Here is a 15,250-nt window from a genome sequence, read left to right as displayed (position 1 = left end):
CTCATGAGATCTTTGTTTTGGTCTAGGAGAAGCCTGTGCTGTTATATCACCACTGCCCAGATGAGGAATAGACATGGGAGGGTTGCTGATGACACGGGACCCCAGGGACAGCCAGAGGTAGAGCTGGTGCCAACCCAGGCTGTCTGATGGGCAAGCAGGAGCTGGATCCGAGCGTGAGAAAAGAGCGGCTGTTGCTGAAGCCAAGTTACTGATTTATTGGGGGAAGGGTTAAGACAAAGGCTTACACTTCAGCCACGGTTAGAGTCGAACTTGTGAGGTAGCCCAGGCTGGCCTCAAATTTGTGGCAATTCTCCTGCCTCAGCCCTGGGAGTAGTAAGATTACAGTTGTGAGCCCACACTGACTTTTGGCAGGTTATTATTACATCACGGAGGCAGCCAGGGTCAAAGCTGGCCACAGTGCAGGCATTTACACCCAAGAAGCACATAGTTCTAGTGCGTAGGCTCCTTCTGATTCCCAACAGCACCGCTGACTGCGTTTGGATCCCTCTTCTGCATATGCTGAGAAGAAAGTGACATTTTCTTGACACTTGAGGCTTTACAATGAGCTTTTCCATCCATCAAAGTCAAACAAAAACTGAATCTGTGAAACTGTTACTTATGTCAGGGACAATTGAAACAGCTTCCAAGGAATGCTGAACCCAAAGGCCCAGTGGGCCACACACCTCTCAGCTCTAGACAAGTCCCCTTGACTTGGAAAACAGTAGCCCCAAGAGTGGGTGGCAAGTGGTATATATTTCAAGATAGTCGGCATCTCCATGGCAATGCTAAGTCACTACCCCTGTGGACTTTGGGGAGGACAGCACCCCCCTTGTTCCACGGACTGCAATTCCACGGAGCCAAGAGCCCTGTGGTGTAGGCGAGAGCTTTTTTGCAGTTTCCACGTGGAGATGATCCGGAGGTAGAGAGTGAGTGGGTGTTGATCTCCAAGCAAGGGAAACTTCAAAGTCACATCTGACAGCCCAGTGCTGAGTGTTAGAGAGGAGTTGAGAGCATCTCATGAATGAAGCTGGGAGAGGATGAATGGCTGAATAGTCCTGCCTGCTCTCCGTTGACAAACTCCAACCCTGGTGTGGAATCAGGAGCTGGTGGCCGGACAGGGTGGAGCTTTCTCTGAAGCTGAAAAGACAGGACATGATGACACACACCTGTTATCCCAGCACTTGGGAGGCTGGGGCAGGAGGATTGGAGGTTCAAGCACAATCTGGGCTACACTACGCCTCAACAAAAAAGGAAGAAAGGAATTCCAGGTGACCCAGTATAGCAATGCCATACGGGGGTAGATTGTGTTGCTACCCAGAGTAGGTGAAAAACAGAAGCAAGCTAGGTATCTATGTGTAGACAAGTGGATAGAAAATAAGGTATGTATGGCACTCAGTGGACTATTAGTCGGCCACAAAGAATGGACTCCTGTTGTTTGTGACAATGCAAGTGAACGTGGAGGGTAATTTGCTTAAGGAAATAAGTCAAACGCAGAAAGACAAACGTTACATCTTGTCACCATGCCTGGAATGTAAGCTGACTTAGAAGTAGAAAAAGCAATGGTTACAGACCGTGCAGATGGGGACACAGTGACTGTCATCACAAAAGCAGTTAGGAGCTGAGATGACTCAGTCAGGAATGTCATTGTCCTCCAAGCACAAGGACCTGAGTTAGAGCCCCAGTACCCATTGAAAACTAAGGTAGGCACAGTGGTGGGCACTGGCGATCTTGAGGCTGGGGACCCTGAGACCGGCCAGCCTTGCTGAGTTGGCAAGCTCCTGATTCACTGAGAGACCCTGTCCCAAAAAACAAGACGGAGAACACCCGAGGACACCTGGCATTGGCTTGTGGTCCCCACGTACAAGCGTGGATGTGCGCATGCAGTTAGGAGGGCTAACCCCAGCACAGCAGCTCATCACGTTTAACAAGTCTTTCTATGTTTCAAAATAACTAGAAAAACAAAACAGGACTTTGAGCTCAACATGAAGCATGATCTACACTGGGATGGGCCTTACTCATCCTGATTTGATCCTAACATATTCTTTTTTTAAAATAATTTATTTTTATTTCATGCACACTGCTGTTTGGCCTGCATGTATGTCTGTGTGAGGGTGTCGGGTTTCCTGGAACAGGAGTTACAGACAGTTGTGAGCTGCCGTGTGGGTGCTGGGAATTGAACCCAGGTACTCTGGAAGAGCAGCCAGAGCTCTTAATCCTAACAAATTCTTTATATTACCAAAATAGTACACTTTTATGTATAAATATGTACATTTATTAAGTGAAAATGAAATTGTTTTTATTATTTTATTAAAATACATTAATTATACATGAGCTTCAATGCAGCGTTTTCATGAATATATAATGTACTCTTACTTCATTCACGCCCTATAATCCTTCCCTGTATGCCTCCATTCCCCTCTTCCCACCTAGCCACTGGAAAACAATTTCCGGTGTGTGTGTGTGTGTGTGTGTGTGTGTGTGTGCGTGTGTGTGTGGTATGTGTGTATATGTGTGGTGTGTGTATGTGTGTGATGTGTGTGTGTGCGGTGTGTGATGTGTGTATGTGTGTGGTGTGTGTATATGTGTGGTGTGTGTATGTGTGTGATGTGTGTGTACGGTGTGTGATGTGTGTATGTGTGTGTGTGATGTGTGTATGTGTGTGGTGTATAGTGTGTGTGAGGTGTATGGTGTGTGTATGTGTGATGTGTGTGTATGTGTGTGTGCGGTGTGTGGTGTGTGTGCCTTTGTAAATTATGAGCTGTATGGCCAGTGACTTTTACTGCTGGCCCTGACAGAGAGCCCCATTGTCCCTCTGCCTCCACCCCCTAGCACAAGGCTGCAGCAGCACGGGGTGGGACAGACAGGAGAGCCTGAAGGCACCAGGCTGGCTTTCTTGCTCTCAAAGCTGAGTTTGCCTGAAATCCTGCCTTTGCCTTCTTCCGTTCCCTCCTCCAGCCTGATCCTTACAAAGTCAGGGCACCATCAGAGCTGAGCTGGTGGTTCACACAGACGCCATTTGGGTGGCACCCTTGTCATGGGGCATCCTTTCCAGGACTACCCGAAAGTCTGAAAGGGAAGACCTCTCCCAGAGGGGCAAAATGAAGACGATGCCTATAGACTCCACTGAAATACAGGTGGAGGCCAGCTGGGTGAACTCTTTGGGATTTGGTGGCAAAAGGCAAAAGTCACTGCAGAGCTGGGGATGTGGCTCAGTTAGTAGAACGCTTGCCCAGCTCACCGGAAGCCCTGTCTTCATCGCCAGCACAGTGGTGTACGCCTGGAATTTCAACTCAGGATGTGGAAGCAGGAGGGCCAAAAGTTCAAGGCCATCTTCAGTCACAAATACAGTTGGAAACCAGGTCTCATTTAAAACCTACAGAAAGCCGAGCGGTGGTGGCGCACGCCTTTAATCCCAGCACTCGGGAGGCAGAGGCAGGCGGATCTCTGTGAGTTCGAGGCTGGGCTGGACCGATAGCCTCCAAAACAATACAGAGAAACCCTGTCTCGAAAAACCAAAAATAAATAAATAAATAAATAAATAAATAAATAAATAAATAAAACCTACAGAAGAGTAAAGTCGCAGGCCTTACCCTCCACAGACATGACAACGGCCTTCACATACATGACAACGGCCTTCACAGGCATGACAACAGCCTCCACAGACATGACAACGGCCTCCACAGACATGACAACGGCCTCCACAGGCATGACAACACCCTTCACAGGCATGACAACGCCCTTCACAGGCATGATAGTGGCCAGGTGTTGTGATTATTGTCAAGGCACAGGAGACTCCAACTGCAGCCCTGGCCACTACTGTGGGAGGACACTGAGTCACCTCTGACCCTTAGTCAAATGTCACCTTCATCCCCAGTGCTGTGAAGGACACACACAACCCTCCAACCTTCATGTGTACACATGTGCAAATGCACGTGCTGTGACTAGCCCACCAACACCCCTCACTTGCGGAGGGACAGCCCACCCTTTGCACATCGAAGGGCTCCTGAGAGCACAGGGTTCACCCAAGGAGCCTACAGTCCCTGCTGACATTTTCCAACCATTCTCCTCTGATCCCCAATGGACAGCATCCACCCTGAAGAACAAGAGTGACACAGAAGTGATTTCTGCAAAAACCATCAACTCCGCTTATTAACAAGGAACACAGATTCCTAAAGACAGGCTAAGTCTTCTAAAATGTCTTTGCAAGCTAATGGCAAGGGAAAACGAGGCGGTTTTAAAGCCTGAAAGCCCCCATAGCAGAAACTGAATTCAAACCAAAATGCTGAATTTTAACACTCCTATTTCAAGGTCTTAATGAGCCCTGGAAATCCTGTTCATGTAAATTACTGGCCACACACCAACACCCCTCTTGAAATCAGTCACACCTTCCATCATCTTGGAGAATTTTTCCCAAAAATACATACATTTCATATATATATATATATATACACATATATATAATGCATGTACACACATATTTGAGGCAGCTTATACGCTGCTTCTGCTGAAGCGATTTGCTGGAACTCTGAACTTGGGGCTGAAAGGACAATTGCAAAGGAGACTTCGGCTGTGTCTCTCAGTGATTTTTTTTTGTCCCCGTTCATCATAACCTTTTCATAAGACAAACTGCGAGGCCGAAGGTGACCGTAATTACACAGCTGCACTCTGTGGAGGCGATAAGACACAGTCAGAGTACTTTAGGTGACATGCAAATGAATTCTGCTTTTTCCCCCAGCTCCCTTCAGATGAAGGGAGAAAGTCTTGTTTGAAGGATGTTAGGGAGGCTGTGCTGGTAGGAAGTCGATTAGCAAATGGGGAGGTCGGGAGAGCAAGCCTGGGAGTTGAGACACAGCAGGCAATAGCTCCTCTCCCCCCACCCTCTGTGTGTGTGTGTGCGCGCACACGCGTGTGTGCCTACATGCATCCGCGTGTGCGTGCGAGTAAAACTCAGGTGTGCGTGTGTGTGCGTGCATGCGTGCGCATGTGCGCAGGCGCATGTGCGTAAAACTCAGGTGTCATGCTCAGTCACTGTCTGCCTTGGTTTTTCTTTTTCTTTTCTTTTTTTTTTGAGACAGAGTCTCTCACTGGCCTGGACCTTACCAAAAAGGCTAAGCTAGCTGGCCAGTGAGCACCAGCCAGAATCATGAGCATAAACCACCACTCCTATTTATTTAAATGTGGGTCTGAGACTCGAACTCATACCTGCACAGCAAGCACTTTACTGTCTGAGCATCTCCCCAGGCCCCTGCCCCTCTAGTTTCTGATGGCCCAGTGGGTCCTCTGGAATCAGTTAGTGACCCACAGTATGTGGACCACATCACCCCATGTCTGCTGCCTTCTCTTCAGGCTCTCCTACTTCTCACCTCTGTCTTCTGGGACTGGCGAATGCTGACCTCACCTCGGACCCAAAGAGGAGCCCCTGAGCCTGGCCAATCAGCTCATTTCATTCCTCCCCAGCCCTCGTGGGTAGACATACGACTCAAAGTAGATGCAGTTTGTTGGGCTTGAGCCAAAACATCTCCCACGTGTGCCTGAACACTTGGTTCCTAGCCGGTGGCCTTGTGAGGAGGAGAGGGAACCTGTGTGATGTGGTGGCAGAAACAGGTAGCTGCAAACAGGCCCTGACAAGCTCAGGCTCTCTGCTTCCCTGTCTGCCAAGAACGGAGATGTCTCTGCCACTCACTGCAGGCATCCAGGCCGCCACACCCTTTCGGCCATGAGGGCTGTGATCCCCTAAAGCCATGGCCTGAAATCAACCCTTCCTCCCTTCATTTGCTTCTGCATTTCAATGGAACAACTAGTAGATTTTCTTGGTGGCTTTTCTGTTGCCTGGAGATCTGACAAAAGTGACTTAAAGGAGAGTTTATTGTGTGTGGACGGATGTTTCTGTCCTGCAGGGCTCACAACCGTTTGGGCCCAAATAAACACACAGAGGCTTGTTTTAATTATAAACTGTTTGGCCAATGGCTCAGGCTTCTTATTGGCTCGCTCTCTCTTAATCATTAACCCATTTCTATTCATCCAAGTGTTCTTTGATTACCAGAGAATGCCTGGCATCCTATCTTCCCGGTAGCTACATGGCAAGTCTCTGGCAACTCTCCCCCTGTGTTCCTCTTCCCTCAATTCTCATAGTCTCCTCCCCTGCTTAGACGTCCTGCCTGGCTCCATCTTGCCTGCCCATTGGCCTGCCCATTATTCATCAACCAGTAGAAGAAACATATATTCACAGCATACAGAAGAACATCCCCCATCAATTGTGACTCACAGCTCCTAGCTTACAGTACATCATGGCAGGAAGTGCAGGCAGCAGGAGCCTGAAGCAGCTGGCCACATTGTATTTACCAAGCTGGCCACATTGTATTTACCAAGCTGGCCACGTTGTATTTATTTACCAAGCTGGCCACATTGTATTTACCAAGCTGGCCACGTTGTATTTATTTACCAAGCTGGCCACATTGTATTCACCATGCCCAGCAGAGGGGGATGAATACCAGTGCTCAGCTCATTTTCTCCTTTTCCTTCCGGCATGACCAGCTCATGATAATGGTGTGAGCCACAGTGGTGAGTCTTCCCACATGGATTAAATTAATCGAGATAATTAAGAAATCAAGATAACCCGCTCCCCCAAGCTGGCATGCCTAGGGGACCATCTCCTGGCTATCCGATTCTGTCAAGTTGACAGTTGATACTAACTGTCCGTCACTCAGGATCCCACACCCTTAGAGTCTAAGCTGAAACAGCTAAGAATAAGGCTGCTCAACCCGGAGCCTCTTGGAGAGTCTGCCTGAGAGTGACATCAGCCTAATAGAGAGTGGCATTGAAGGAAAGACTGGGTCATCGTGGCTGCCCAAGACCCAGCCTTCCCTGAGGCCACCCACACCCTAAAACCTCAGCCATAATGTCCTTGTTATTGCGGATTTGGGGTTTACCCAGTTTTGAGTCGTGTTTTTGCTGTTTGTACCAAACTGCCTTCTCTTAAAAACTCCTCAGAGTTCTTAAAGGAAGAACAAGAAAGCAGCAAGATTCTATGTCCAACTCACTCCCAGAAATCAAGAACACTGAGTCTTGCCCCTTGCATCCAAGCATGGGAGTGACCCACACTTTTGTTTTAATGTAAAACTAAGATTCATGGTAAAGATGCCAAGGGACTGTCCCCAGACCGTCTGTCTAGCACCTGTAGAACACCCAGGATGGCTCTTTGGAGCCTGAAGATGTCACATCCACCTGTAGGTAGCTTGAGAAACATTCTCTGCCCAAAAAACCCAAATCCTAACTTTAGATTTCATATACAACCAAGTAAATAGTTTCTCTTATAGAACAAATTGTTTCTATAGAAACGAATGCTTTTCTAGCAACCCAATCCCTATTAGGGTTGCTATGGAAACAGATTGGGGAAATGTAGAAAAAGGTAAATAAGCCACCCCATGTCTTTCCCCACTTGCAAACCCACAGAAGGCAAAGTCTCACTGAGTTTCAGAGGTGCTGAGAACAGGGCGCTCACTCCTCAGCATCCTCCTGCCCCAGCCCCTGGTTGCCTCCAGCTGCTAAAAGCCAGTACAGAACACAGCAGGGGTTTGCTGAGCAGGGCCATGTATGCATGTTTTCAAGTACCAGGGCTGCAGGTGGTGTGGGGCTGCAGGAGAGCAGTGGGTGTCTCAGGGCCGAGCATGAAAAATTATAACAGCAGAGACTGATGACCACACACATGTTGCAAGCACTGTGTTTTGGAACAAACCCTTCATTTAGAGAAGCCTGAGTGAGTGTGCACATGTTCTAGAACTTTCTTTGTGGCAGGGAAACCAGGAGGCAAGATATCTGACTCTTGGGGTGCAAATGAGCAATGATCCATGAGCCTTGTTTTTTTTCTCTACCAATGAACAGAAGGAAGGTGAATGGCCCCTTCTCTAATTCTGTTTCTAGAATCTTCTACTTACAAGTACTCATGGGGGCTAATGAAGGAAGAGAATTCCACATAAGAGAATTCCACATCAGCTCTCACAGACATGCTGTGGTCCTGGCATGTTTTACTGCCCAGTGCTGGTATGTGGACTCCAGATGGTGGTTTGGTTTTATTTTGGATTTTTGGCAGTACTGGGGATTGAACCCAGGGCCTCACATGTGCCAAGCCAGTGTTCTACCACAGAGCCACATCCTCAACCCTCTTTTTGCTTTTTACTTGAGACAGAGTCTAAAGAAGCTGCCCACACTGGCCTTGAACTTGCTATCCTTGTGCCTCAGCTTCCCAAGTACCTGAAAACAAACAACAAACAAACATGTCTGTGCCATCAGACCCTGATTGTGGATCCATTTATTTTTAAAATGTGTTTAAAGGGATGTGAGAGATGGGATCCCAGCTGGTACAGGGCAAGCATGGTAGCCCCACTCCACGGCAGCCTCAGAGTCACCAGAAGCCAAACGACGTGACCCAGGAGTTAAAGTGGCCATGGAGGTGAGGGGCAGGCAACAAAGAGGAAAAGGGAGGGCCTGTGGCCAAAGATAGCGGCTCACTCCTGTCATGGAGGCTCCAAGCTGTCTAAGGAGACTTCTCAGGCAAGATTCCCCAGGGAGCTCACAGTGATGCTCCTGCATGAGCTGTTGTGTGATGGGGAACCTTGTCCACACTGGGAATCACACAGGAGATGTTGCTGATGGAAAAAAAAAATAAAACAAAAGCAAAAACAAAAAAGATATGCTCCCTGGTGGAGGACCGGAAACCCCAAAGAGAGGCTTCAGATAGGAGGAAGAATGTCACAAGACACCAGACACACCACAATCACACCACACCTGCACCCCGATACACTTCTACTCTAACCCAAGCCAAGCCACCAGCACCAGGAGAGGCACACAACTCCTATGTCTGCAAACTCAACCCACAGCCATGCTCTCCACAAAGCCAGAGTGTGGTCCCCGCCTCAGCCCTCTGGGACCTCAAGAACATCTGCCCGACATCTACCCCCAAGGCCCTGCCACACTCAGTTACCCTCTGGCAGCCATGCTGTCTCTTTTGTCTTCAGATACCGTCAGGCCTCAGGGTCCATACTTACCATCTAGATCCTCTGAGCTGTGACTCTGGGCAGCACCTTCTGGAAGCCCTCTTTGAGTGAGGAGCCTTACTGGAAAACGATGGGCGGCCTTGAGGCTTAAAGCTCAACAGTGCTTCCTCTCCAGTCTCTGCTTCCTGCCCTGCCCAGAGGCAGGCAAGCTCCCACACCTCCCCCCTCCACACTGGCCGGCCTCCTCTGAACCTGAGCAAAGAACAAACACTGCCTCTCTTAAGTCCCTTCTTCCTGGTGTCGTACCACAGTGACTCGGAAAACCACTCATGTCTTCTGATTTTAGAAGACACAAAACCTGACGCAATCTGTGGCTCTCAGCAAGTGTAACATGCCTGCACCTTGCACCTCCTGGGCTGACAGCAAGCAGAAGCCCAGAGAAGCGCTATCAGTGAATTCCCCCATCTTCGGTGCCCTGGAGCTTTCAGCTTTCCATCAACAAACTCGAGTCTGCCTCATGGTCCAAAGTGGCTGCCGGAGCATCAGCCACGCTGTCTGCGTTCCAGGCACTGGGCATGTGTGAGTCTCTACACACCCTCTGTCCTCACTCTACCCGTGAGACTCCAACAGGAGGCCATTTATTCTTCCTGTCTCTCAGGGGAGGAACCTGAGCAGATCCTGTGAAGCCACTCACACTGACTCCAGCTCCATCGAGCTGCGGACATGTGAGCTCCCGATGCTGGGAAGGGAGCTATTTTAACCCTCAAAAGATAATCTTTTCTTTTTTAAAAATCGATTGATTGGAACAAGGTCTCATGTAGCCCAGGCTGGCCTCGAACTTGCTGTGCAGCCAAGAACAGCCTTGACCTTCTGATCCTCCTGCCTCTGCATCCAGCATGCTAGGACTATGTGCTTCCACGCCCAGTATCGAGTGCCCCACCTGAGCTGCAGCCCCAGTCCCCAAGGTGATGTCCATGAGCCATGACTGTCATCACTGCCGTGATCCTGACCACTGAGGACCCTGGCTGGTCCAGCTGGATGCAATCTGGGAGCTTCTCTTTATTTTAATCGACAAGATAAGCCCAGCCGTGAGCCATCTCTGCAGGCAAGGTTTTAAATCCTCAGCTTTTTTAGGATTTACTTGTCCGGCGTCACGAAAAAAAAATATCATTCCACTGAGCTTGACAGACCTCACAACGAAAAGTAAATTATTTTCCTGGAAACAAGCCCAAAAATAGCTAAGCCTGGGCCTGCTCGCAGACACCAGCGGCAACAGGACTGAATGTGTTAGTTTTAAGGGAGCAAATGTGTTTGGGAATACAGAAGCTCTTCTGTGGGCCCAGAAGGGGAAAAAAATGAGTTTGCAGATAGCACAATAAATCACTGAGGAGCAACTCGGAGCCCAGGAAGCATGAACCCAGAGAGGCTGACAGAGCCCTGGATACGTCTTGCACACTTCCCCAAGGGCACAAAGGTGCCTTCATCTCCTCCCATGTCCCCCTATGTCCCCCTACCACAGTAAAAGACAACATCTCCTCCCATGCCCCCCTACAAGGGTAAAAGACAAGGACATGTTGACCATAGAAAGGCCAAGTCCTGCTCTGCAGAGGCCCAGGCAGGCAGCGGGAGAAGTTCAAGTAGCCAATTCATCCACAACTCTCTTCCTTCCAAGCCAGGATCTAAGTGGGTGATGTAAGCCTCAAGGCTTTTTGTTTAATTGTTCAACCATCCTGTGTTGAACGCCTTCTGTACGCCCTGTACCCCACCAACACCAAGGGCCACTCAGAAGAACCCGCCTGTGGAGCAGAGCTGACATCCTGATGAGGAACCAGTCGCTCAGCTCTTAGACTACAGGATATGTTAAGGACACGGGGGTCAGGAGACCCTGGGTTCAAATCCTGCCCCCACCACCACCCCTGCAGGAAACATTTAGGGAAACTGAGCCCAGACTAAGTCTCAGTTTCCTCAACCATAATATGGGGGCGTGGAGGGCCTCTTTCGGGGTTGCTGGGCCCTGAAGGAGAACGTGAGTGTAAAATAACACACAGCAAGTGTCCTCTTGCCACTTCTTCTCTCGTTGCTGTGACAGAAGCAACTCGAGGCAGGAAGGACTTGTGGCTCTCGTGCGTGTGAGGCTACTGTCCATCATGGCCTAGAACACAACAGAGGGCGGTGGGAGCATGCAGGCGGGACTCTGCACAGCCAAGCAGAGCCAAGTAGGGAACAGACTAGCCGGAAGCACGAGAGGGGGGGCTGGGGGGGGCGGGACCCTGAAGTCCCATCCCTATGGCCCTACCCCCAACCAGACACCTTGTCTGAAAGCCTCCCAAAACTCTGCCACCTTCTGGGGTCCCAGCGTTTAGACACATGAGGCCTCGGGGACATTTTACACCCCAAGCATTAACAGTGACCAAGAGCCATGCGCACGGCACTCAGAGAGGCACGGGGAGGGCTTTCCTAGTGTCAGTGCTCACAGATGCCGGAACATTCTGTTTCTCAGTCCAGGGGCCGCTCTGAGGACGGAGGTGTGGTGAGGTGGACGCCGCCGCACCTGTGTGGCTTGAGCCCTTTCTCCTGCCCTCAGTAAAAGTTTGCCAGGCACCGACTACCTGGCTTTCAGCTGAGGACGGTTAGAACTGCAGCACCTTGTGCGTTCCCATGTGTGTCTGTTAAAGACCAGTGCGTGCAGAAATGCGGGGGCAGCCTGGAGACTGAGGCAGGAGGATTAGGAGTTCAGGGCCATCTTTGGCTACAAGTCAAGTTTGAGGCCAACATGATCTACATGGCAAAGACCTGAGAAAGACAGAGACAGAGGGGCAGAGACAAACAGACAGAGATAGTGAGACACTGCATAAGATGGACGGGGTCTGGGTAACACTGGGAGGACGGGCAGGGTCTGAGTGGTCAGAAGAGTCTTAATGGATCCATTTAACAGATGGAGAACTTCAGCCACAAGTGCTCAGAAACTGCACACAGAGCACCAGACTCTACCGTGTAATGAGGATAGAACCAAACTTGAACTGCGTGGTAAGAGGGCAGGACCCTCAGCCTGTGCCCAGAGACAGGTGTGGGGACAGAAATGGTCTCTGCAGACACATAACCAGGAGGCTGCCAGGAAGGGGGCAGCAAGCTCACCCAGTGCACTGGCAGGGATTCTAGTCTGAACTGAATCAACATTCCTCATAATATACTTAACAGATGACCCAGGGCAAGCCCCTGCCCCTTTGAGCCTCAGCTGTCCATCTGCAAATTGTGGGCACACAGAGCCTGTAGGGCAGACCGGGAAGCTGTCTTTCCATCCTGAACTGAGCTGAGCCCGCAGGAGACAGTTCCATGAGCCTGGGGAGGCCTACCGGCACCACTCTGCGCCCTTCCTGTGCCAGCCGGGAGCAGCCACAAGCGAAGACACAGCTTTTAAATGCCCAGGCCCTTGGATGAGCTGGCTGTGTGCAGAAGAGGATGAGTCAGGAGCCACAGGCTGCAGGGACAGCCCTGGGAAGCTAACGGACCCAAAAATGGTAACAAAAAGGCAGTCCCTTTGCAATAATTATGCACTGATTGGTTACCTCTTCAAAAATGCTAACAGCTTTCCCAGGGACTGTGGTGAGTGACTGCTGACTGGAGACGGCTCCGGGACACTGCTGGCTCCCTTCACCGGGCAGGGACACACGCACACACACACACACACACACACACTCACACACACTCACATACACACACAGGCACACTAACACACTCACTCACACACACTAACACACTCACTCACACACACTCACACTCTCACACACATTCTCACATGCACATACTCACGTTTTTGCACACGTTCTCATTCACACATACACACACTCTCACTCACATGCACTCTCATTGTCGCACTCTCTCGATCACAAATACACACTCATTCACACATACATTCACAATCCTGCATCCCAGAATCCCTGGACATAGGATCTGGATCTCTCCCATCTCCTTTGTTGCTGTGTTCCCACACCTAGAGCAGATGCGGCACACTGCAGGGCCTCAGTGTCTCCTTTATGAAAGATGAAAACATTAATGGGAATGTTTCTCTAGGGAGAACTTTGAATCCTCTGGAAGGGACCTGTACCCTAAACTGATCAGGAACCACAGATCAGCTGACTCCAGCACTTGGATTCCAAAGGCAAGGAGCATGTCCCCTCCTGTGACCCCAGCGCTGGGGAGTGAGGGAAGAGATAGAAGGATGCTGGGCCTCCTGACTGACAGCCTAGCTCCAGGCTCAGTGAGAGAGTTCTGTCTCAAGGACTAAGAAGGTGAGTGATAGATCAGGACACCCAGCAACCCCTCTGCCTTCCACACACATGCACAGGCATGCACATCTTCACATGCATGACACATATACCACACACACACACACACACACACACACACACACACACACACAGAGGAGCGGAAAGTAGCTTCACCAAACCCATGTGCCTAGCACTGTGTGTATAGCTGGGGTAGAGCCTAGGTTCTAACGAGTGGATCAGTGGATGTGACTTACAGCCATGGAGGCTGGGTGGGATGGGTCTCCATTCCTTCCTCGGGTGAGTCTTTTTAACTAGCTGGCTCAAAGCTTGTGTTAAATAAACACAACATGGGTGTTTTTGAAAAGTGACTTAGCATGACAAATTGGGCTACTACAGAGAGGGCTCGTCCCTGCTTGGGTGGCATCCGAGCCAGACCTTGGTTATCAGCCAGCCTTGCCAAACCAAGTAGATTGATCTCCTGCAAATGAATAAACAGAGTGAGAGCAGCAGGAGTCTGCAGGCAGAGAAACCACAGCAAGCCGGAGCTTGTCCCCCCCTTCCTCGCTACTGAGCCCGCCAACCGTGGAGTTAGTTATTTAACAAGAGACAACTGGAGGTATTGAGTGTCCCTGGGTGGTGGTCCACTGTGGGTTCCTGAGATCACTAACAAAGTCAGCTCAGAAAACATGCGGAAGAGCCACCCCCATCTCCCATGATGCTTTGGGGGATGCTTTCAGTGCAAGCATTTACCCGGAGGTTCCAATGGTTCCTTGTGGTGGCTCCAGACGCCTGGGGGATGGACAGATGAAGGCTCCCAGTGGACTCCCCCACTGTTTTAACTTTCCCTTGCAGGTGAGAGGCTTGAAGGAGAAAAGGCATTAAAACAGAAAGGAATCTGGTCCCTGGTTCTGCCTCGGAGTTGGTACTGCTGTTCTGATGGCTTTGCCTCCCCTGGTCCAGGAAGAGCAGTGTTTCTCAACCTGTGGGTCACCTCCCCGTTAGGGTGGGCCAGCCTTTTCACAAGGGTCACCTAACACCACGGGAAAACACAGATATTTGCATTGTGATTCTTAATAAGTGGCAAAAGCACAGTTACGAAGTAGCAACAGAATAATGTTATGGTTGGGGGCCGCCACCACATGAGGAACTGTATTAAAGGGTCGCAGCCTCAGGAGGGTTGAGAGCCACTGGGGTAGAGAGAAAGGACTATCAAAAACCTTTGACGGCCCCCAAGGAGCCATGTGTCATCAGACATGGCTCTCTTCCAGCCGAATTGACCCCTAATCCACCTTCCTGTGTCAGAGTAGAAAAGACCTCTTCCTGGGGGGGGGGGGGGGGCAAAGAAAGACTCATGGGTGTCCACGCAGAAGCAGCCACTTGCACGTACATTCTCACTGCCCATCAGAGTGGCCCTGACATGGCAGCAAGGGACACACGCCCAACACTATCACCAGCAGTCTGGCTTGCTGATCTTTTAACAAAGCAAGCGGCGGCAGCCTCCTTATGGCATCCGCTCAGGTGACGCCAGATCCTTGACTATGTCGCAGGGTTTTTACCAGAATGAAGCAAAGCTACGGTGTCTATCAAGGGGTGGGAGAGATGGATGTTTCAGATTTAAGCATGGCCATTCACAGGGAGAGAGACTTACAAAAAGGGAAAATTACTCACCCAAAACATGGCGGGGGCCTCGCAGGACAAAGTCCCCCTAAGTGTCCTTTGTATGTTTTGTTTTCAAGACAGGGTTTCTCTGTGTAGCCCTGGCTGTCCCGGAACTCACTCTGTAGAGCAGACTAGTCTCAAACTCAGAGACCCACCTGCCCCTGCCTCCTAAGTGAGTGATTAAAGGTGTGTGCCGCCCTCAGGAAAGCTAGCTCTGCCCCTTGCCTGGGCAGCTGACCAACTCAGCTACCACCGAGGCCCAGATCCAGGACTTTGAGTGGGCGCACGGCAACATCTACCCTGTCTCTGAGCTGCTGGAGCGCACGAAGG

At 50.3% G+C, this 15,250-nt stretch overlaps 1 long non-coding RNA gene across 1 annotated transcript in view; it reads right to left on the bottom strand.

The window, feature by feature from the left end:
* Positions 1-9,257, bottom strand: part of LOC110341717 — a 37,162-nt gene extending 27,905 nt beyond the window's left edge. Inside the window, exon 1 of the long non-coding RNA XR_002383698.2 lies at positions 9,045-9,257. This is a non-coding gene — a long non-coding RNA (uncharacterized LOC110341717). The remainder of the gene's footprint in view (positions 1-9,044) is intronic.
* Positions 9,258-15,250: the final 5,993 nt, after the last annotated feature.

This window comes from Mesocricetus auratus, unplaced genomic scaffold (assembly GCF_017639785.1).
Source record: "Mesocricetus auratus isolate SY011 unplaced genomic scaffold, BCM_Maur_2.0 Super-Scaffold_100028, whole genome shotgun sequence".
NCBI classification, from domain to species: domain Eukaryota; kingdom Metazoa; phylum Chordata; class Mammalia; order Rodentia; family Cricetidae; genus Mesocricetus; species Mesocricetus auratus.
This window is presented reverse-complemented; position numbering and strand designations above follow the sequence as displayed.